Genomic DNA, 25,490 nt, shown 5'->3' with positions numbered 1-25,490 from the left:
TTTATCAGTCATCAATCATCCTTCCCATTTTTCCAGCACAAATACTTAAATGTTTTTATTTATTTTTAGAAACAATGGAGTCAAAATGTTGTAAAGTCCTGAAGAAGGTGTGAAAAAAGAAAAAAGCACCGAAACGCTGCGTCGACTGTTTTTGATTAAATTTTGACTTTTTATATATGACTGTATAACCATGTTATGAGTTTTTTTTAAATTCTTTTTAATATTGTGATAATATGTTAGATTGTAACCCCATTGGGAGGTAAATAAATCATTCTTGATTATTTTTTTAAAGACACAAAACTTTTCTGTTTGGTATATTCGAGTGTGTTCACAAGTTCATTTAAATGGTTTGTAACTGTGCTACTTAGTAGGTACGCCTGTACCATTTACAGATTGGTGGATAATTAATCCCCCCCTTACCCAGACCACCCCCAGTAGTTCTTACACCAGCTATTGGCTGTCTTTTCAGACAGGGTTTCCTTCATATTTCTACTGTTTGAATCCCCCTCCCTGTTGCACAAAACCAGGGGTACCTCCAAATTTTTTTGCTTATTGTCCTTGTGGGGTAAGACATTAATGCTTGGAAGATCAGGTTTAAAACTATCACTTTTAATAAATGTCTGTATGACACATATTCACTGAAACCTGATTTCCATAGATTGGTGTTTGCGCACTATATAGGGTTATCAGTAAAACTGGATGTCTTTGAAAATTTGATGGCAATTTCAATGGAGAATGCACTGTCCATATATGACAGTGCAGTACCACACCATGCTTTAGAAATATACTTTCAAGAGGGTGCTCCACAATGCACCACCATCTACATACTACACCCTCACCATGAATGGGCATGGATCATTTGCTATACCTGTTCTTTGTGTAACACTTGAATTTTTCACAATTCCTGTGTGTTCAGGGATGTAACATTGATGGCAGAACCCATACTCTGAAAATTGTTCCAGCACCACTGCAGCCTCTGACGGAGTTGTCACCTGTGGACGAATGGACTCTAGAGCGTTGGGTACCAATCTTTTTCGAACCGCAACCTTTTTTTTAGAACGACAAACTTGCATGGCTCACCTAGCTTTAATGTCAAAGGGGTTGGGGGGAGATTTTTAATGTATTTTAAAGCATCGTGTCGTAGCGCACTGTCATTTACAGACAGCACATTTTTCACTGAAATGGCCACTAACTTTGCACATTAAAACTATATGGCACACAACTGATAATGTGTGGATATCGTGCTACAGTGAAATATTATCATTTGTACCTCATCAAGTAAAGTGTCTTAAATTGTTTTGATCCTATTAAAAAATGTGCTTCCATAACACTTCAGAACTACACTACTTGCATTATTGTTTGCTTTATTAATTGCTGAATATGTACGGTTCATTTACATTATGTTGTGTGCTACAGCCCCACTGTTTACACTCTCTGTACCCCCAAAAGATTGTCACATACTTCACTTTATATGCCTTTCTCTGACTGCAAAGTGAGAGCAGTTTGTAAACACTAAAGTGTTAAAAAAATAAGCATCATGTTGTCAGAAGACATGGCCTAACATTTGACCTCTGTCTTTGAAGTTAAAGACATTTGTATTTATTTCTTAGACTTTCACGACCCACTACAAATCCGCTCATTGCTACTCACAGTTTGGGAAACACTGCCCTAAAGCCTTTTATCCCAGGCCTGCAGGCACTCTATGATCATTCGTGGAGGTGGGGTCCACATGGCTTCAGGGCCAATTTCAGTTCAAATGGATGAAATGCCCTAACTCCGCCGCCTGGGGGTACATTGGTTAAATGCATACTTTGTGAAACCTTTTAGCCATTAACAAGAATAATGTGATCCAAGTATATTGCAAAGCTAAAAAAAAGCACGATTCATATAGACAACCAGTGCACTCTACCTACTATTGCGTTCAGCGCCATGAAATATTCAGAACAGGACAGTGTTCTTTTTTCTGCCTCTGGCACTTCTGTGAGCATGCAAAACAATAACAAATTCAGAACAATTTCATAGATTTCCATTCTGGGTATGAAAGGGTCATTGATTCATTTTTAATTAAAAATATATCTAATTTCACAATAAAATATTGTCTCTTGCCTCAGATAACTGTATGGAGCCAGCTCATGAAGTCTATTTATGTAAAGTTGAATCACTTATTGTAAGAAACTGGGTTAGTAGTTGAGTCGGATGAGAGCCCCAGTCAAATATTAAACACTATTCTCCTCAAGGTGAACCGCAAAAGTCACTAAATAAACCTCTGGTAACTTGGCTCAAAAGCAGCTAGGCTTAACTTAAAGGCAATCTGTAATGTATTTATGCAGCATTCAAACAGTAATAAAGTGAGAACACAACACAAGAATAGTGCCATACCAATTTAGAAAAATAGAGGATATTGTAATAAATAAAGTGACACCAATAAGTAGAACCTGAGCAATGCATTTTGAAAATTCAAGGTGAAAATAGCAGCAAAAAGTACGAATTGCCAGCTGCTGATAGCTGGTCACGCCAGACCGGGACAAAGTCACAAATTCAGGCTGACCATGATGGCGCTTGGCCTGAATTCGGGACAGAGTTTGCCATGCTGAGAGTTGTACCTTCAATACTTGATGCGGGGTCTGTGCTGCATTGCTTTGCGGAGCTCTGTGTGGATCGCCGTCACATCTGGTGAAGCTTGCACCTGCCCGGTGAAGCTTGACGGAGCTTCATGTCACTCACCGCCAGATCTGATGAAGCTTTAGAGTAGGAGCTGAGTGGCTCTGTGGGCACAGCGTCGCTCAGTGTTGGACCTGGTTCAACTTTCAGAAAGAATCTGTGCTGGGTGGCTCTGCGAGGCTTTGCCTCACTCGACGTATCATCTGGTGAAGCTGTGTGCAATGCTCTGAAGGGCTCTGCGTCAGTTCCAATAAAACCTTTGGTTCGGAGCTGCGTGGCTTCGTGGAGCTGATGGAACCTTCAGTTAAACAGCAATGAGTACACACTGACTCCGGCCAAGGGTCAAGGAACTGGAGGACAGCACTCAAAGGTTCAGGACTCACTCCCAAAGGGGCCAGCATAGGGAACCAGGTCAGGTTTATATAGTACATGTCAGCTGAAAAGCAAGAAGGGCCTCTGGAAGCTTATTGTGTGCCTGTATCTCAAACAAAAGGTCAGGTAACTGACCCTTGGAGTCACTTCTGGGGTCCTGGGTTTAAGGCAATTAGGTCCAGTCTTCCTTCATCAGACAGCAGGACAGTGCTTCTTCTCAGGTCCAGGAGTGTTCTAATGAGAGATTCTGAAGGTGCCACTTGTATACCTGGTGACAGCCTGCGTGTGTGGGGGGAAGAAGGACACAACCATTGTATAAACCTAAATTGATTCTGGTCAGTTCTTCCCCTGGGTTTGGGAAGGATTTTGCTTATCTTTCTAGGGGGCTCAGGGCGGGCAGGTCTAGGTGTGAATTGTATTTGAAAATGGCAGGGAAGGCAGCTGCAGGAGTCAGGAAAGTGGTGGAATCTCAGGAAGGACAGTACAAGACCCCATGCTCTTTTGTTCCCTGTGAGGAAGGAATGCACACCACATCACAGGAGAGCCATTAGCAGTCACCTGACACTGTACAACTTTCTTAAAGTGTAATTTTCAGAATAGTATCTTAATTTAAAATCCAACATATAATTTCAAGAGGATTTCAAATTAAAATTTCAATAAGAGGAAGAAGTATATCTCTATCTGCTCCTTAACATTATCGCATATTACGTGTTATAAGGTAACCCAAAGCTAGCTTGGGTTACCTTATCAGACTGCAGTGGTAGGCCTGAGACATGTCTTACAGTGCTACTTTAGTGGGAAGCACAATGAATGCTGCTGTCCACTAGTAGCACTTAACTTTCAGACCATGGGTACATGTAGTACCATTTACAAGGGACTTTAAATATAATGTGCCACTTGGGTGTATTCTAATTTGACCATGTTCAGAAGGGAAAGCATAAGCACTTTACCACTGGTTAGCAGGAGTAGAGTGTGTCCAGGGGCCCAATGCCAAAACAAATTGGTTGAGCAAAGCAATAGGGTAATGAAGACAATAATTGTAGGGAATATAATGCAAATTATGGCAATTTCCAACATTAAGGCTATCTGACAAAAGTGTAATTTTTGGAGTGAATTAAAAGGCCTCTAGTGCAGAACAAATCCATTGATGAGAGAGAGAGTTGTCTTATGCAGCTCTGTCAGTTGTGCAGGAGGTTCCATTAAACTTTACAGGAATGCATCTCTATCTGATGGACTTGATGTGTTTATAGGGCCAGAATGCCTGTTTGACACTAAGGTGCAAGGGCGGGTGTAGATGCTGTTTCCTGTGGGAATCAAATGAGGATCTCCCACTGACAATAGGTCAGGCTTCTCTGGAAGTTATAAGGGTTTATTTGATCCTTTAAATTTCTAGGACCCTGTATCAGCCAGAAAGATATCACAAATCACCCAATCCAATATGGCAGAGAGCAAGTATCTGGGCCATCTTCATCATCATCAATATCATCATCACCATCAACATCATAATCATCATCTGCATTTATATAGCTCTTTCTTCCCCATGGATATGCAAGCACTGGTCTGATTCGACCATGACAGTGTAAAACAGATGCGATTTATTAGTTTTCTGATTGAGCACAGATTAGGACAAAGTGGTCCTCACTTGGTTGGGGGACACTACGTCTACATGCTCTTGCAATTCTAATTTTGTTTTGGAATCATTTTTCCTCTATATCTTACAATTCTTCATAGATTGCTTATCTTGCAGGTCAGGGCTGAATGATGGTTATCTTGTACTTGCAGCCAGTGATCACTTTTAAAATTAGATATAGGATGTAATTTCTCCAAGGCAAGATGGCGGCGGCTCCCTAGACCGCTGTGAGACACCCTCTGCCCAGTGCCTGGGAAAATCAAAGGGCTCCTTTTTTCTTGGAGAATGACATGTATCCGTGTTGGCGGTAGAAAGATATAAGCAAGAACTCTTACATGCGGGTGGAGCGAAGTAATATGCGTGGAGCTTACCTGGCATCTGATCCTCCCTCAATAACAGACCGGCCCCATCCATCTCTGCACCTGGTGGCCTCGGTGCTCGGCTATGCGCTGTTGAGACTTCTTTCCTGGCACCGCCTTCCAAATGCTCCGAGCGCTCTGAGCGAAGGCAGCGGGGGACAGAGAAACTTTCCATCCGGACTGGGGACGGACGGCGCCTGTATTCCTGCAAAGATGGCACCAAAAAATGCTGCATCGGGTACTGCCGCTTCCAAAGCCCGAGCGGCTAAACAGGCTATTCGAGAACAGAAGCTTGCGGCAAGGCGCGCTTGCGGATCTGTATCAGAGGAAGGAGCCTGCCCTGACCAGCAACCACACAAGAGAGAGCGAGGTCAGTCCAAGCTGGTAAAGACTCCCGTTACACCGGGGCCCGGCCCGGGGCCATCTGTGGTGGACCTATTGCGGAAATTACCCGCCGGAGCGGCTGTTTCTTCCTCCCCTGTTCACCACGCAACAAGCGGAGCGGTGATTGCTGCCGCTCCCGCAGTTCCCGCCGGCCCTGATTCGCTGCTCTCTCCTCAGGCAGAGGTAGCTTTGGGGCCCGGTGCAGAGGTTCCCATTGAAGTCCCTGAGGCTCCACAATGCTCAAAACCGACTGAGGCAACAGAAGCCAGAAAATCGGCAGATCCGACCTCTACTGAAGCAACTGAAGCTAGAGAGGCAGCTGATACCACCGCACAGCAACAATGTGACACACAGGCCCAAATGGATGGGGGATCACCTGGGACGCCTGGCACAGAGGTAATAGCATCAAAATCTACAATGCAAATAGTACCTACATCGGCGGGGCTGGTATCATCACAGCAAGGGTCGGCACCGATCCAAAAGGAGGTAAGGCCTGCATCTGCACCCACACCAGTATCTCAACCAGCACAGGCTACGCACACCCTCCATAGTGATGTTTCTTCTGTTTCTTCTGTCGAGCCCAACTCTCTTGAATCAGCTCCAGTGCATCCCCAGGCATACATAACCCCCCTCGAGACTGTTACTTCCAGCTTGGGTAAGGAGATTACCATCGCTCGGCAGCATCTAAACGATGGGAAGTGCTCAACTGATTTCAAATTGGGGACAGGCTTAGCGTCAGATACAGACAAGGAACCATCAGAGTTTTTTACCATCTCTGAAGGTGCGGAGGAGTCTATACTGCTTCAGGACCAAGACATTGACTCAGACTCCTACTCTCTTTCTGATTCCCAATCTGACTCAGATATTTGTACAAATACGGATGCAAGCTCACAAGATAGTGATCCTGACGCAGTTATGGGCAGACACAGGAGGCACACAGTGCTAAAAAAGAAAAAAAGCCACCTTGGCTCTAGTGGTCGCCCTAGGGTCCAATCTCCTCATACTAGCGTGCAGGACCCTCCCTCCAGACCCCATAGCGATAGTTCCCCTTTTTTTGAACAGCAAAATGCCACCTTGACATCTGTCATGGACACAGTGCTTCAGGCAATAGCCTCCCATAGGGAACAGACTTCAAAAGATGGGCGCAGGGCTCAACAAGCACTTCACAAAGTCCAGGGCGTTGTACGCAAACTTTCTAAATCAGTGGCTGCATCAAATGCAAGAATGACCGACATGGAGGACCGCATAGTGGTAAATGAGGCTGAAGCCACTGCCGTAAAAGAACAAGTAGATGCTCATGATGCTGAACTAAAAGACGTCAGGTGGAAACTGGAGGAAATGGAAAACCGCATGCGGCGCAACAACCTCCGAGTACTTGGTGTTCCGGAAAAAATTGAGGGTGAAAATGTGCGTATGTTTGTAATCCAGCTCTTCAAGGATACGCTCCCCGAACTTTCCACCTGGAACTGGGAGCTAGAGGTGCAACGCGCCCACAGAACCCCATTTACATTAATGGCCACAAAGGAACAGACTAAATATCCAAGGGCTATCTTAGTGTACTTTGGAAATTTCCTCCTCCGTCAAGCTATTGCCGAGAAAGCAAGACCAGATGCTCATCGGACAAGAGGTGAAATTTCCTATTTTGTTAGACCTGACTTTTGCCACACCACGGTGGAGCGGAGGTGGCGTCTCCGACAACTGATTAAGCCTTTCCTGGAGAAAAAGGCCCAGGTGTACTTGAATAACCCGGCAACCCTGAAAGTCATCTATAAGGGCCATGCTAAGTTTTTCACATCAGAAATTAAAGCAAAAGACTTCCTTGACAGCATGAACTAGAGTTGTATTTTATCACTATGACGTTAGGCCCTATTGCTTTAAAAAGAGGGGGGGACTAGAGGGAACTAGAGGGAACCAGAGGGAAACAGCACACCTAGTTAAGGCTCTGAATTAGATAACGTCTTTGTGAGATAGCCACTAATTAGCTACTAAATATTCTTAAAAAAAAAAAAAAAAACTCTAACAACTTGATATCCCTAGGGTGCCAGCTTTTGGGCTATTTAGTTCTCCTAACCAAAAGATAACCAATATATACATAGAACTGATTTATATTGCTCTCTCCAGACAGGATCTCTTAGCCCTCTATATAAAGTTCTATAATGGGTCATACTGTTAGCTCTCTTAGTTCTCTTGGCTCTATTTTGCTCACTGTTGTTTCTTTTTTTTCTTCTTTCTCTCTTTTTTTTTCTCTCTTCTATTCTCACCATGTATTTTCTCCTATCTTATGCCCTCCAAAAGGACATTATAAGATATAAGGTTATATGTGTGGCACTGGGTAGGGATGTCTCTCCATCACAACAGACTCTAGCTAGAGTCTAAATGCCTCATTGGGTGAGAGGCGGGGGGGGGTGGGGGAGGGCAGTTAAGGGGTGGGAGGGGGGGGGGGGAAAGGGGGTAGGGAAAAATGCAAAAAAATGTACAAATTCATTCGTAAAGAAAAGTATATGCAAATATTATTTGTGGATTACAACAAATATGGCAGAGAAACAAGAGACATTATAATTTTTGATGCTAGTTACGACTCAGTTGGTCGTTATATTAAAACCAGGTTGAACGTATTTTTTTTAAAATGGGGAGAGTGAGTCTATGTTCATGGAATGTGGCAGGCTTAAACGATAAAAGTAAAAGGGCTCAACTATTCCAACTAACACGCCAGAATCCAGTAGACATACTTTGCCTGCAAGAAACTCATATTGTAACTGCTGATAGGGAACTACTTAAATTACCTGGATATAACCTGCTGGTAGCCACAACCCAATCCTCTAAAACTAGAGGGATAGCTATTCTAGCTAAACCTATTATAGGCCCCCCGACTCGCAGATCAGCGGACAAAAATGGCAGATGGGCGATAGTCCAACTAAAATGCGGTCTTACAATATGCGCAATCTATGGCTCAAATATGGATGATCCTACTATTTTCCAAGAGTTAGAGATAGAACTGGCCTCCTGGACAGGCTCCTTAATTTTCTGTGGAGATTTCAACATTGATATAGGCGTACTTATCAACAACAGTTTTACTCTGAATTATAAAGGACGCAAACCAAAAGTATTTAGCGCACTTAGGCAATTAATGGAAAGCCATAATTTACTGGATATATGGGTTCAGTCAGGCAAAAAGACAGACGGTTATACATTCTTTTCTCACCCTCACAATAAATATTCTCGGATCGACTATATCATGTCATCGTTAGAGGGCTTGGCAATGATTGATATGATTAAGTCCCCTAAAACAATTTCGGACCACAATGCGCTCACCTTTGTCTTCGATTTCCCCGAATTGGTTAAACCAAAGTGTAACTGGACCTTTGACAGAAGACTCTTGATCAATCAGGAATTCATAACACATATGAAAAATTGGGCACAGGGCTTTTTCGATTGTAACCGCTTTAGTGCGTCACGAGTAACGGTCTGGGACTGTTTTAAAGCGGCAATAAGGGGAGAAACTATCTCATTTGTAGCCAATAAAAAGAAGAGGGAAGACAATATTAATACACAGCTCATGCAAGAACTTTCTGATCTTGAGACACTCCATGCCACTCAGATAGTCCAGGGGGTTGCAACATCTGAAACCCCTAAAAAAATACTGATATTAAAAAATGAAATTAATAACACCTTGATCCAAAAAGCAGCCGAGACCTATCAAGCTAACAAAAATAAGCTATATGAATCAGGGGAGAATGTTGGTAAACACTTAGCATTACGAACACGCCAAAAACAATCACAAGGCAATATAAAGATGATTGAATATGAAGCCAAGGAATATACATCCAAGCAGGATATCCTAAACGTATTTCAAAAATATTATAAGAAATTGTATCACAGCGATTTGACAAATTCGGATTCGGATATCACATCATTTTTGAACAACTGGCTCCCAGATCAAGAAATAAATACTAGGATAGATGACAGGATTAAAATAATTCTGGATAGAGAAATCACCTATACTGAGGTAGAGACTGCCTTATCCGAACTTTCCAACGGTAAGGCGGCAGGCCCCGACAAAATCCCCCTAGAACTGTATAAAATCCTAGGTAAACAAATAATCCCGCTATTGTTAGATCTGTTTCTCGGAGTGCAGTATCACTCTGCCCCACCGGACTCCTGGAAACTAACGAATATTATAATTTTCCACAAAAAAGGTAAACCATCTCAGCTTCCCTCATCTTACAGACCGATATCCCTGATAAACTCTGACTCAAAGCTCTACTCAAAAATACTAGCCAACCGATTGAATGGGGTTATCAAACATCTCGTATCCCCCTGGCAACACGGCTTTATACCCGGAAAGGGCACTACAGATCATACCCGGAGAGCCACTACCCTTTTTGATATCATGGGAATCATGGGAACCACGGGCGAGATGGCGATGATTCTCCTTGATGCCGAAAAGGCTTTTGATCGAGTAGCATGGCAGTTTCTCTGGAATATATTAGAACGAAAGAATTTTGGAAACAAATTTATCAGAGCCATTAAAGCCCTATATATCGATCCTAGCGCAAAAATCTCTATATGTGGCAATGAGTCAGAGCTTATCAAGGTGCACAGAGGTACAAGACAGGGATGCCCATGCTCCCCGATCCTGTTCGCACTATACGTAGATCCCCTTATTCAGAAACTACTTCTGACCCCTTTAATACAGCCTATTAAAATAGGGCCATATTTCACCAAAGTCATGGCATATGCGGATGACATTGCCGTTGTAACTAACAACCCTACGGTGGCAATCCTGGAAATCGAATCAATTACCCAGGCCTTTGGTACATATTCAGGATACTCGTTAAATAGGGACAAAACCATGGTGTTAGCTACTGATAATATCCATTATGAAAGTGCTCTCAAAGTTGAAGAAGCTACATACTTAGGCATACGCCTTACTACCAAAGTGGAGAAAATTATCCATTTGAATTACACTCCCCTCATTGATAAAATCAAAATAGATCTCAAAAGAATAGACAACTTACATCTATCTATAATTGGGAGGGCTAACTATATTAAAATGAATATTTTTCTGAGGGTCCTCTACCTTTTTAGAGCGATCCCGTTGTTAGCGGGAGATAACTTCATTAAGACTATCGAGTCTGCTATATCTAAATTTATATGGAGCTACGGAAAGATAAGAAGATCCTTCCGCTTAATGTCGCTTCCACAGGATAGAGGGGGACTAGCTATCCCTAATCTAAAATTATATCTCTGGGCAACACTGATGCAAACTATGGATCCCCTGCTTACGGATAAAAAAACTAATACCTATACGTCCCCAGACCTATATATTCCCTCGATCTACGAACTTAGTCTCGGTGATAAATGTAAAGGGCTTTTTTTAAGACAGGTAGAGCCTTCGTATTATAAAAAAAATCAAATTGAAGACAGTCTTAGACGCATGGGTGGGTTGGAAAGCAATCTCTAAATACCTATCAATTCCCACTTTTACAAGATATACTCCTCTTTGGCATAGTAAGATCATCCCCTCATCCCTTCTACCTCGCAGAGGTGGGAACATCTAGGTATCAATACAGTTAGCGACATATTAGGACATAATATCCCTATATCTTTTGAATATTTTCAAGAAAAATATCGTGTCCCTACGCAGGATTTTCTTAAATATTTTCAAATACTGTCGTGTATCCGCAATGCTTTACCAATAATAATACGAGACAAACTCCCACTTCTTGAAGCTATTGGTAAGAAAACGACAAGAATAGGGGCTTTGTATCAGATTTTTATGGGTAATCTCCCTGATGATATCGAACAAACAGAACAATCTTGGGCTGTAAAACTGGCAAATCCTAATGTCGATATCGATCTTTCACTAGCGCTATCTGCAAAATACTTTATAGCCTCAAATTTAAGAGCACAATATTATAAAACAGTATACAACCTATACTATACACCCGCAAAATTATTTGCTTGGGGTCTTCGGGCCGACGACAACTGCCCAAGATGCAAACAGCCACTGGCCAATCTACTTCACATGTTCTCAGAATGCTCGGAATTGATGAGGTTAAAGACCATGATTTTGGAGTTCTGGGCCCAGGTCTTTGGACGTCAGATAAGGGACTCACTAACTCTCTGTATACTAGGCCATGATGACTCACTGGGTCATAATAAAGAGGAACAAGCGGTAGTCTTTCTGGGGTATGCCGTATTTCGTATCATTTTGGCAGCTCGCTGGAAAGACCAAGACCCCCCTACTTTTCATATGTGGCTTAGTCGCTTTCTTGCAATCTATAAACAAGAAATTGCAATATATGCTACTAGGGGGAGAAGAATGAAAGTAATAGGAGCACAGATTTGGGACCCGATTACAAGATGGTACACAAATGAGGTTCGCCAATTAGGTTCTGCCAATGATTAATGGACACTTCTTTTGCTTCTCAGATTCTTGTTCGCTCAATGTGCTTATATTTTTCTGTTGTTATTTATTTTATTTTTTTTATATTTTTTTTTTTCTCTTTCTTTTTTTTTTTTTTCTCTCTTTGGTGTTATTATCCCACCTGATATTGTATAAATTGTTTTGTTAATTAAGCTATGCGATCAACTGTTATACTTACTCCTGCTTCTTTTTGAATTTTATGTATTAACTATGAATTTGTCAATAAAAAAAAAAAAAAAAAAAAAAAAAGTAATTTCTCCAAGATATGCCAGTGTCTGCCCAAGTTGAAGAGTTATATCCCACTTGTAGTTTACTGAGTTTTTTAGAAGTTACATCACATATTGCATTACAATAATCTCCTTCATTATTGATTACTGGTCTGGAATTGATGGTCCTATATTTTTCCTCCAGTGGAACTTTATTCTTGTCATTATCTTAAGATGACAATTAGTGGATTAAATACATGTTTATTTGGGTTTTTAATTACATTCTGTAATCAAAGATGACTCCTGCATTCATCACATTATCCTTTGGTGATATTTTCTTGCCACCGACCTTAAAATTGGGTTAGTTAATCTTATTATTCCTTCCTTTGAAGCATGAACTCACAACCAAAACTCACTTTTAAGCTATCTTTATTTTGACTGAGATAGTTCAGATTATCCATTCTTGAATGTGTCATTCTAGTGTAGCATCTGATTGTCATTTCCAGAGATCGTGGATAGTTTGAACACCAGTTAAAACACTAAATGCACCTCAAAATATATAAAACTGAAAAAGTATCTTTAAAAAGCTGTTAAAAGCTAGTCTGTTTCTTTATTCAGAAGAACATGTATGTTATAGAAAACACTGAAATTCTCTTTAAAAGCTACAGTTTCAGGGACTTTATGGTTATGATAAAAATCCTAATAATCACTGAAATTCACCTACTATGAGGGACAACTCAACTAAAATACCTTTTAAGTCACTGCAACACAAGATCTATAAAAAGCGATTGCCTCTGAGTAATGGAAACAAAAATCAAGTCTTTCTGCTCCTCCTCAGAGCCATATTTCTATTAAAACTGAAACATTTCAGTAGAAATATGCAAAGGTGTAACCAATTGAAGCTCACCTGACACCTTTTGTGACTCTGCTTACAAACCCTCCAAAAATGTGCAATAGAGCAGGTTCAGTACATGATCTTAAACAGGGCTGGCTGTAACTGCCACCGGTCATTTTCTCGGTTGGCGAGAAGGGTGGGTGGGTGGTTTTGTACTGGTAGGGGCCTTTTTTTGTTGCTTGGGCCCGGTTTTTCTGCAAAATCAGTCCCTTGTAACTAAAGCTCAGAAGCAGTGTTCCAGCCCTGGCAATTTCGTCCGACCGATATCACCCCCTTAAAAACCCTCCCCCACGCATCCCCCCTGGAGCAGGTCAACCATAATTGCCAGGGCTGGTTTGCAATCCCAGTCCAGCACTGATCTTAACTCTCACTCCTATATTCATGAGAAAAATTAAACAGATGTGTGAATAAAATACAGAATAAAGGTGCAGCTGAGGGTGTGAGTTGGAACGATTCACTCTCAAATGTGATTGAGTGAGACACGAAATGGACTTGCAATTGAGCATTTATCATTTTCTCAGGGATAGTGCTGTTATTTAGTAAAAGTGTCCTATCTGAGGACATGAGGAATGTGTGTGTTGCACTACTGATGACGTGTTATCATATGTTAAAAAATGGATGTAAATGAATGTTCAACAGGAACATGTATCAAATTGTAACCAAGTGTGTCTATGCGTTAACATAGTGAAAACTTAGTGATATCAATATTAATATCATAGAGGATGCACTGGGACTGGCAGTGAAGATAAAGTTAGTACTATAACTGTTTTATTTTGTGGCTGTTGAGGTAGTAGCTCATCATTAACCATAACTAAATATTTTCTAAAGTTTTTTCCAATGCAATTTGTGGTTATTTTTGTTTACAAACCCATTTAGTCCTATGCGAGCAACAAGGCCCTGCGCTCTACCCTCCCAGGGGTGACTAACATCTCACCGTACACAGCTTTCAGGTATGTGCGTTCTGGCAGACAACGTCCCACAAATCTACACCCCTTGTTGGTCCTTTTTTAATTTTTTTTCTTCTGGTGATTTGGGAGAACACAGGGCCCATGCTGGCCCACAAGAGAGTCCTGCAGGACCATGACCACCTTGCAATTGTGTTTTACATTTCGCCCACTGGAAAGGTTCTTTTTGGAACCCACTACATACACAACTGCTAGATATCAGGCATTTTCTCTAAATCACTGTTCAACATTTTTCACAACCACTGCTTGATTGATCATCCCAAAACTTTCCAGGAAGTAGATGAGGGGGATGATTGTTTTTTGGGTAAGTTTTGTGAATAGACTTATATATAACTACATGGTGGTGGCGTTTTCCCCATGTTAATTTCCATTGGAAAAATTGGAACAGGCTACAGCCCGAACTGCTGAACGGAATTACACCAAATGTGGCAAGAAGATAGCCCTTGGTTCAGAATGAGACCTTTTTTTAAAGGGTGTAAATCCTTTCAGTAGTTCCTGAGAAATTAGAAAAAGAAAAATATCGATATCTGCGCACCGAGGAGGGTTAGCGAACCCTTCTGGGCATGAACTTCACTCTGATTGGTAACAGAGTCACAAGAAAAGAGTAAATAAAAGGTGAAAACCAAGAAAAGGGGGCAGGGTAGAAACACCCTGACTCCCAGGCCTGCTCAGGGGGTCACGCAGGGACCCCCAGGGCCCCAAAAAGCACTTTTCTAAAAAAAAGAAAACCTGCAGAATTTGCGCTGGGTGCGCAAATCCTACCGAAAAAAAAAATGAAGCGCGGGCTCCAGCGCTTCATTTTAATGACGCCTCTGGGTGGGCCAGATGCCGGGGGCAATGTCAAACTGAAATAGCGGGGGCCCGCGGGGGCCCCTGCATCCCTGGGGATGGCCCCCTCCCCGGGGCTTTTTTTTTTTAATGAATGCATGGTGGGTCCCAACACCCCCACGCTGCTCGGGGGATGAAGTCCATTTGTGTCCTGAGGTCCTCAGGACACAAGAGGACCTCATCGCCCCACCACCAGTGCACCAAGAGGTGCGTTTGCAGAGTGGTGTAAAAAGGGGCGTGGCCTGAGACCACTTTTCTGCAATCCAGCTGTGTGGCGCTTACTGGAGGTACCTGGTGGGCTAGATGCCCCCCAGGGACCCTCAGTATTCAAGTGGACTTAATCCCCCACCTTAGAACGCACCAAGGGGCATGTTTGCAGAGTGGTGGAGAAAGGGGGCATGGCCTGTGTCCACCTCTCTGTAATCAAGCTCTGTGGAGCTTACTGGAGGTACCTGGTGAGCAATTTGGCCCCAGGGACCCTCGGTATTAAAGCGGAATTAATCCTCCAACTTAGAACGCGCCAGGGGGCGCGTTTGCAGTGTGGTGAAGAAAGGGGGCGTGGCCTGTTTCAGGGACTTTCTAGTTAGAAATTAGCATTTAAAAAAACCTTTGAAATTCATTGAAAAAAACATGTTTCAGGGACGTTAAAGTTAGTTGGACATTTCACTCATACAAAACCAGAGAAATTCAGCCGTTATAGTTAGTTGAGCTAACTATAACTCGTGTCCCCGCAATGCACTGCTGATGATGTCACATATTACATCATTCACAACATGGTCAGTGACATCACTGATGACATCACTGATGATATCTCAAATGACATCACTGATGACATCACCCAGTGACTATGTGTGTCTGTAAACTTCAAATATGTTATATATATATATATATATATATATATATATGTATATATATATATATATATATATATGGCAAGGTGTTTTGAAGTATGAGTGGATGTGTGAGTGTCTGAATAGATGATTTTGTAGGTGTGTGACTGACTGTATAACTCAACCATTAAATATGTCTTACTGAATGCATGGTTTTTGTGCGTAAAGTGTGTAAATGTCTGTATCAGTGTGTCAGTTGGTGGGTAAGTAGCTGCATTGGTTAGTGAGTAACTACATGAGTGTCTTTGTCTGAGTATCTGTATGGGTGACTGAGTCTGTGGGGGTGGGTGGAGGTTGTGTGTATCAGTGCATAGATGTGTGAGTGGGTAATTCACTGTGTATGGGTTCAAGAGTGCATCTATGAAGGGCTGTCTGGGTGGGTGAGTGTGTTTATGGGTGTGTTGATGAGTGAATGGGTGTTTTAGTGGTACATGTGTGAGTAACTACATCTGTAGAAGGCAGTATATGTAAGTGTTATAGTATATAAATCACTATATGTGAGAGTGAGTGATTGTGCGAGTGGCAGTATGGATGAGTTTATGTTTGTATCAGTGATTGTATAAGAGAGTAAGTATGTCAAGTCAAGTAGTCAAGTACATTTTTATTGTATATAGTTAATTAAAACCTTAACAATATGGTTACATAAAAACACATGTTTTAAAAATAAAGTGTACGACTTTGGCTGAAAGCAAAAAGATATCTTACTAAAATGTCTATGTTTTTGGTATATTTGTAAAAAGGGGATTCAGAGTCTGTTCGTAACCCTTCGGGCGTTCATATTCAAGCGTTCAGCGATCTTTTTTCTCAGTCTTCGTTACTAGCAGCAATGCCTTTTGGCAGAATCTGGCGGCCCTACAAGCTGTCTGCAGATGATGACTATTCAGTGCTAGCATGACAGCTGGGCGGCATGATCTGATCTGAAAAAGTCGAAATACATGCAGTAAATAATATCGTCTCAAAATTTTCAAGGATGGGCAGATGCACAATATGTGCAACATTGATTCTTCCATTTGCCCACATAGTCTGCAGACAGGGGACGGCCATGTTTGTTTCCATGGAGGTGTATGATCTAATAAAATGGTAATGCCCAGCCGTAATTGTAATAGTGTTTTTTGGGCGGCATTGGATATGTGATTTACTAGGTACGGTTGAGGCTCCATTTTCACATACGTGGCCAGAACCGTCCAACTGTGTTTTTTCTGTGCTGTTGCGGCTTTGTCTGTTAGCCAAGATCTTTGCTTTGCTGCTCCGTTAGTTACTTTTTTGAAGGCCGCGAAGGTTAGATTTGTATTCCAAGCCTTCTCCAATTTAAGGCTTGCAAGGGCATTCTCCCATACTGGTTTCCAAGCATTTTTTGACTTGGTGTGGTTGTTCATCTCAATCCAACAGAGGCCCATGAGCGTATCTTCTTGGGCTGCTCTTAGTTTCCAACATGTTTTTAGAATTGCCGCTTGTCTGACTTGATGCTGATTTGATAGACCAAATTCCAGTCGAATCAGAGATTGAGATACAAACCTCAGTATCTTAAAGATGTATTTGAACAGCTCTGATTGCTGTGTGTTCAGAAAATTTGCATCTTTACCCCTATACAATTCCGAACCATACGTGATGGAGGGTAAGAACTTGGCGGCTATCACCTTCAGCAAGTGCGCTTTGGATGGACAGTTCAATTTCGTTTTTAATGTGTTTAGGGCAAAACGAAGTTTATTTGCCTGTGCCTTTCAATACTGTTGGTGATCTTTCCGAGTCCACCTGGCATCTACAACTACTCCCAGATATTTGTACGAGCAAGTCTGCTCTATTTTGTTGCCTGCGATGTGCCATTTGAAAGATTTCCTCCCTGGACGAGAAGCAAAACAGACGATCTTCGTCTTTTTGTAATTAATTTGCAGGCCCTGCGCACTGATGTACTCGTGGAGTTTCATGATGGAACGTTGTAAGCCCAACTGAGTACAATGTCATCCGCATACTGAATGCTCCTGATCTTATAATGGGCTAGCTTTGGCGGATCACTTTCTGTCTTCGCAATTTGCTTGTCTAGGTCCGCTGTGAAAATATTGAAAAGTGTTGGGGCCAGTACACAGCCCTGCTTGAGGCCCACATGGGTGTAAATTTTTCGTGTAGTTCGGTCGCCATTGCCTAATTTTATTCGAACCCAAGTGGATGAATACAAGTTCATGATGGCCTGCAACAGCTTTGATGGTATTCCCCAGGTGGCCATTTTATTCCATAGAGCCTCCCTCGGGACTGTATCGAACGCCGCTTTCAGGTCGACAAAGCACGTGTACAGCTTGGTTGACTTTTCCCTGGCTTTGTCCACCAGGAGGTTTGGCGCCAGCAGGTTACATGAGGTATTGGTTCCGGGCCTAAAGCCAGTCTGCGTGATTGGCAAGATCTTGTTCGCACAAACCCAGTCTTCCAAGGCCATCAAAAGATTCGAGGCATATATTTTAGCCTCGACATCTATGAGTGCGATGAGGCGGTAATTGGCTGGATCGGTTCTTTGGCCTGCCTTAAAGATTGGATGAAGAATACTGCCTCTCCATGACTGGGGAATGCTTCCAGTCTGGAATGCACTGTTGAATAGTAGGGAGAGATGAGCTGCCCAGAATTGTTGGTCTTGTTTGAACAGACCATTCGGTAAGCCGTTTGGACCTGGGGCTCCCTTAGATCTCAAGTTTTTTAATACCTTTTCTACCTGGGATGGCGTTATCCTGTTTTCATCCGAAAGCTGGTCTGCTTCGTGGTTGTTTTCTAATTGCAGAGTCTGCAACGGTGGGCTCCCCACTGGATAGTTGGTGATTTGAGTTTGCTCTAAGTACTGTATCCAGTCATCCTCCAGAATATTGGCGCTGAAAACCTGTGCCGTCCCGTTTGCAACTTTATTGATTTCAGCCCAAAATTTCCCGTGGTTATTGAATGGATGCTAATAGCGATTGCCAGATGTTGGTTTGATATTTTGATTTTTCTAACCACACTTCTTTTTTATAATTTTGCCTTAAACTATAAATTTTAATGGTTATATCATCACCCTTTGACCTGGCTGTTGCTTGCAGCTTCCTGATTTCTTGATTAAAGATCCTTTTCTTGCGCACTATATTGCCCAAAGACGCATGAGGAGTGTTACTTGGTTTCTTTATGTTGCTGTGGTTGCCGAATCTCTCGGTTAGAGATGAGGTCAGTCTTTCCCAATTTTCCTGATGTGCGGATGACTCTTCTCCGATCACTTCAGTGTCGATGTTTTTCACGAATATCATTATGTCTTTGAAGTTGTTATCATTCCAAACCAGTCTCTTAAGGTTGTAGAGGCTTGGGAGTTCTGTCAGGTCTTTGGTCGGTGAGGCCCTTTTATGTTGGATGTTGATTTCAAATGATTGCACGCTGTGGTCGCTCTCCAATTTGTGGATGATTTTGTAACTAACGATTGTTTGCAAAACATCTAGATCCACGACGGTATAGTCCAGCACTGATTGGGCCTGTTTAGATATTCTAGTTGAAGATGCTGGTTGGTCTTGTGGAAAGCGGCCATTCAATGCGATCATCCCGACCTCAGCGAACATGCGTGCACACTGTTGACCGATCTTATCCCTTTTTTGGTGATTTGTAATTATGCTTGGGATTGGTCCGCCAATCCGTTTGTGTTGATTCATAAGTTGGGCGTAGTCTGTTTGAAGCAGGAACATGTTCAGGTCGCCAGACACGACCAGCCCCGCCTGCGGGTACATGGTTTGAATTGATTTTATAAAGGCTTTTAAGGTCAAGATTTTCTCCACTTTGTTCTTGGGGTTTGGGTGAAGATAGGTGTTACAAATTATTATTGGCGAGGTGTTATGGGCCCACTGCCTGCCATTGCCGGGAACTGGCGTCAGCTCAATTTTGATACACTGGATCCATTTTTGTCCTGTGTCGATGTTATCATATAACCAAGTGATCCCGGTGTTCAGGTAGATTGAAAGGCCTCCAGCAGCCCTTCCTGAAGGGCCTTTTTTGGTCGCTTCTAATTGGATTTCCTTAAAGCCGTCAATATGCTGGGAAGCCGTTGACCAGGTTTCTTGAAATAGGATAATGTCAAAAAGTTTTTAAAATGACATTAATTCTGCATCATTGGTTTTGACCCCCAGGCCATTGATGTTCCACGAGCAGACTTTCAGAGTCGGTTTTCATGCTTCAGCCATCCTTGCTGTGGATGTGTTTAGAATTGGTTGTAAAATTTTCCGACATTCATTGTCTACCCCCCGCTGGCCTTGATGAATGATGCGTAAGTTGGCCCAACCCCCCTTGTTGATGTCCATGCCCCCGACGGCGCCCCGAAGAATTCCGCCTTCTGGTTTTGGTCTTTCTTCCGCCCGCATGGATAGTGGGCCTGGATATCTTTCTGGTGGCACTGGTCTTATTTCAATTCCCCAGTTGGCGAAATCTTCTCTATAACGCCAAACTTCTTTGGCTATTTCCGGGTCCTTCCATGTTACCACAGTCATTTCTCTCCCATTTGTGTTGGGAATTGTTTTAAATTCGATGCTGTCTATGTGGGTTGTGTTCACATATTTCCACGTCTCGAACTGGTTGGTGAGTTTTATAATGGCACTCCGGTTAAGAATATCATGATATCCCCTTGAGTTGTAGTGCGGTGTTAATTCCTGCACTAGTGATCCCACCGGGTAAGTTATGTCTAACTTCTCATTCTGATTTGATAAATGGATATGATATTTTGGTTTGGGTTGTCTAGAAGGACTCCCCTGGTTTGGGGCGATCAACTGAGATCCTGGTTCGATATCGGAGACCGCCTGCTTTGAGCTTGAGTCCGCTAAAACTTGCGGAGCGAAAATCTGTTGTTGCTCTGTTACGGGGCGGTTTTCTTTGAGTGCCATCACCATTTTCGGGAAGTAGTGTGAGATATCTTTCTGTTCTCCCTGCCGCTTCAATGCGGGAGGGCCGTCCGCCTGTTGCATTGTGATATGGGCTTGTGGTCTATTTAAAGCACTTAGTGACATTGTGTCAGCTGTTGGTTTGGCTTCCGGGGGCTGATTCGCTGCTGAAAGAGTCATCCCGCAGTCCAATTGCTTTGTCAGGTTCTCCTTTGGCGACTCTTTGTGGTTGGGGCCTTGCACAGTTATTCCTACGTTTGTATCTGGCTTAGTGATTCTTGTGGAGTCTTTTTTCCCCTGCAGTTTGTTTTGTTTTGCTTTCCTTAGTCGCTTTCGTTCGCGCTTTGTGAGATGGAGTGTCTGTTTTATTTGCCCGTTTTGTGTTATTCCCAGCTCTTCTCTACTCGCATATTCTGGTTCTTCCGTGAGTGTGTGGGATTGGTTCCCGTTATTTTGCGATTGCCCGGGAGCATCCTTCCCTATATTGGCTGTGTCCGCAATGCCTTTTTGAGGAGATATTAAGTCTTTAGAGATTAACAACTGGGAGGCCTGGGGGAGGAGTATTGGGCTGCCTTCCATTTTGACTGGCCTTGTGTCCTCGCTATATGAAGTGGCACTGCTGACTGAGCTTGTCGTGTCTACGGGCGAGCTTTCGGTCCCGATGGTTTCAGAGGAGTTATGGACGTCATTTGATTTATTCTGTACCTCTGCCAGAATGTCTGTTAGAATTGCTGGTAATACTTTGAGTTGGTCAATTGTTTCTGAGCACTGACATTCATGGTATGTTGTGCGTGGGTCTTTCTGTGCCCGTTCGATGAAGGAATTCAGCTCGAGAATCTTTTTATCTATCCCCGCCACGTGTGAGGCTAAAATTTGCAAGATGTCTATCTGAGCCTCTAACTTTTCTGAGTGTTGAAGGAGGGCTGAGGAGATTGTTTCCATCATGTTTATGAACGGAGGCCACAGTGGAGCGTGGAATGGTAATCTGTCATCTGCTAGATGTCTTGGGTCTTGAGGGCTGCTACAGGCTTTGTCCCTTGTTTTGGATCTTATTACGCCTAAGGCTCGTGGGTCTCCGGAGTCTGATAGGTCTCGTTGGTCTCCACCCCGAGCCTTGTCAGGGGTGGGCGTGTGGTAGGATGTTCTAATACTCTGCTCTTGGCCCTTGAAAGAAATTGTTCGACTTGGTGAAACGATGTTGAAGTGGAGCGGGAATAGCCCTGACGGACGATTTGAGGTCATTTGGCTGATAGGAGTGGTGCCAACATTAGTCGGACTGTAGGGCTCCTGCGCGTTTTTACCTGCGGTGAAATTTGGAGTAATATGATGTTTAATTTGAGCATCTGTGCCTGATGGATCATCCTTTGGCTGTGTTGAGCCGTAGGATGTCATCCTTGCACTTGGAGATAGGACCTTAGTATCGGTTTCTTTGGTGTCCTTATCCGGTGTGTCCAATGAGGCCTCGTTATCCTTTCTTGAAACTGTTCTCTTACCGACCCCGAGGTCATTTTCATAAACCCTAGGGCCGAAATAAGATCCTAAGCTTAGTGAGCGTCGCTTTTCCGGGATGGTGGGATCCATTTGAGGATCCTTTGTGTACTCCATGCGCTCGTCACTTGGAGTAATGTCTGGGTTGGTGTCGCCAGCTTCCTCCCTTGTATTTATTTGGGCGTTCACCGTGTGTTGATTCGTCGTCTTGTATGGATTCTTTTGGGGAGTATCCCAGGGATAATGTTTGTTCTCATAAGTTTTATTGCTTTGAGTGTTGTTGGGGGTCTGCGGAGCTTTGGTTAGAGAGGATGCCGATTGAGACATTCTTTTGATACTGAGTGCTGTCTTTATGTTCAGTTCCAGCAAGGCTGGCGGAGCGGATAATGGGGCAGAGAGTAGAAAATCGGTGATCTTTGTGTTTAGGCATGCAGTCTTCAGGGGTGTTTTAACCGTGAGGGCCCTGGAAGAAATATCTTTTGCCTCTAGAATGTCCTCTGTTGTGTCCTCGTCAGATGAGTGGATGGCCTCTTCGCTCTTTTTCCGACATGCGAGTTGTTTACTTTTACTTGATTTAACTATGGGGTCTGTTCTGAGTCTCCCTGATCTCATGGTGAGCTGTGATGTGGTTTTGAAGGGGCTTGCCCCCTGCTCCCTTGCGGCCTTTCAGACGCCCAATTGCTTCGCCACCACCAAAATGGTAGGGTTTCGGCTCATTAGAGTACTGCAACAAACTCTTTTCTTATCTTGATTTGTCTTCTCTTGGGGGGTCCACTTGGTACGGGTTGCTGTGGAATGGAGTTGATTAGCCGTGGTCAGTGGGGTGGGCGAGGAGTTGTTCCGTTGCTATCAGGGTGCTCGGCTGCCACACTGACTCAAGATTCCCTTGATGTGGTCTTTTGGATTGGTTTGGTACTTTGTTACTCTCTGTTCTGTTCTGCTCGGGGCTCTACTCTGTGCGCTCTGATTTAAGCTTGGTGATGCTTAGCCTTGTGAGAATAAGCCCAATTCCGGTTCCAAACTCCCTGGCTCCCGATGCTGCCAAGGAAAACCTCCCCACGGCTTCTCTGCGCTCCAGGGGTCTGCCCCCTTCTTCCTTGCAGTGTGCTCGTGCTGATGCTACCTGCTGTATTGCAGTTTCTTGTTTTTTTTGTGGGCACACTGGCAAGTATGGGCAAGTATGGGCCGGTATGAGTGTAGATGCTGGCAGGGTCGAACCAGGATGTGCAGGGTGAGAGGACCGGGACCGGGGGCACCACGGGTTGGGGAGAGGGAAGGGGGGTTGCACCAACCTGCTTTATTGCTGCTTTATTCTGCGTACTGCGTGCAAGACCCTGCTGCCTGCGGCCAACCGCTGGGTGCACTGAAGCTGCTTCTGCTTCTGGCAGATCTCTCCTCGTGGGCTGCGGCGGCGGGAGATGCACGGGTGAGCTCTCACTGCTCTGTTTGCCTCTCTTCGGCGTGGACTGTAGAAGTGGTTGTTTCCCCCACGCTCAAGGCTGGTACCGGAGAAGCAGAATTTAAATTTGCACACGGTCTTCCTCTGCGAGCGTTTTCAGCCACGTGTGCCAGACCCCCCCGGTGCGGTTGCCGCCTCTGTTGACTGCCGCCTCCGTCTCCGCTCCTTTGCAGGTCCAGAGCACCCGCTGGCTGCGGCCGGACCCCCGCAGCTTCTTTTGGTGCTCTGTCGGAGCTCTGCTCTGCTCTGCTCTCGGCGCTCACACGGAGCTCAAGCTCGAGGCTCGTGGCAACCCGAGTTTTTCTGGCAGTCAGCTTTTGAAAGCTTTGAAAGCCTTCGTGGACCACGCGAATCACGCAGCCCCTCTGCTGCTCCTCTGCTCCACTACGAAAAACGCCAAACTGAAAGCACCGGACTGCTCGCCACAGCTCTCTGTGTAAGTATGTGTTAGAATCTGTATGAATAAGTGAGGTGGTGTGTGTATAACTGTATAGGTGAGTAAATGGGAGTGTGCATGATTCTTTGCATGATTGACTAGGTGTGACTAACCCTATGGATGAGTGGCGATGTGTGAGTGTCTGTATAGGTGTATGAGTGCAAATGATAGTGCTGTATTGATGAGTGACTGCATGTATGAGTGACTGTATGGGTGAATGAGTGGATGTGTGTGTAGACCTAGGAATCAGTGAGTATGTATGTAGTAACTGGTATTGGTTTGTTGATGGTTTTCGAAAATGGTAGTCTGTATTTTACAGTGGGTGTATCAAATGTTATATTAGAGCGTGAGATTTTCACGTGGATTATGTCATCAGTGATGTCATCAGTGATATCACTGACCATGTCATGAATGATGTAAAATGTGACGTCATCAGCAGAGCATTGCGGGGGTGCAAGTTATAGTTAGTTAAACTAACTATAAGGGAGGCACGTCCATGGTTTTGTACGATTGAAATGTCCAACTAACTATAACGTCCCTGAAACCTATGGTTTTTTCAGTGATTTTCTAAGGTTATATATATATATATATATATATATAAACACACAGTTTTGCCTGCTGTAGAAAAAGCCGCAACACAGGTAAGTATTCGCCAAGACTTTATTAGGAGGTTGCTGCTCGGACTGAAAACGAAACTCCACCAAATAATTGTCCAGCTTAGCCTGACGCGTTTCGTGATGGGTCACTTCATCAGAGGCTTGAGCATGAGTGTCTTTGCACGTTAATTTCGGTACTCTTTAAATGTTCTCAACACCGCCCATGTGGGTGTGGCCACTGCTGTGGCATGCTGGATGTTGCAGTACCATCTCTTACTCCAGTGAGCTAACGTGTGCAGACTTCAATATCGGTACAAGTATTACCCTCGTGGGCTGTGATGTCCGTCTCTGGCCATCGCTTACACTCTTGTTCCTCCAATATTGTGGCACCTGTGATCCAAAAAACCGGCGTCGTTAGGCGTCGATCAGGAAATGCTTCGCAGCATCCGGGCTTTTTCCGCGGCTCAGGCGGGGCCGCTCTCAATACAAACACACAGTTTTGCCTGCTGTAGAAAAAGCCGCAACACAGGTAAGTATTCGCCAAGACTTTAATAGGAGGTTGCTGCTCGGACTGAAAACGAAACTCCACCAAATAATTGTCCAGCTTAGCCTGACGCGTTTCGTGATGGGTCACTTCATCAGAGGCTTGAGCATGAGTGTCTTTGCACGTTAATTTCGGTACTCTTTAAATGTTCTCAACACCGCCCATGTGGGTGCGGCCACTGCTGTGGCATGCTGGATGTTGCAGTACCATCTCTTACTCCAGTGAGCTAACGTGTGCAGACTTCAATATCGGTACAAGTATTACCCTCGTGGGCTGTGATGTCCGTCTCTGGCCCTCGCTTACACTCTTGTTCCTCCAATATTGTGGCACCTGTGATCCAAAAAAACGGCGTCGTTAGGCGTCGATCAGGAAATGCTTCGCAGCATCCGGGCTTTTTCCGCGCCTCAGGCGGGGCCGCTCTCAATACAAACACACAGTTTTGCCTGCTGTAGAAAAAGCCGCAACACAGGTAAGTATTCGCC

The sequence above is a fragment of the Lissotriton helveticus genome, chromosome 5_1, assembly GCF_964261635.1.
Source record: "Lissotriton helveticus chromosome 5_1, aLisHel1.1, whole genome shotgun sequence".
In the NCBI taxonomy this organism is placed as follows: Eukaryota; Metazoa; Chordata; class Amphibia; order Caudata; family Salamandridae; genus Lissotriton; species Lissotriton helveticus.
Note: the sequence above shows the minus strand (reverse complement) of the source record.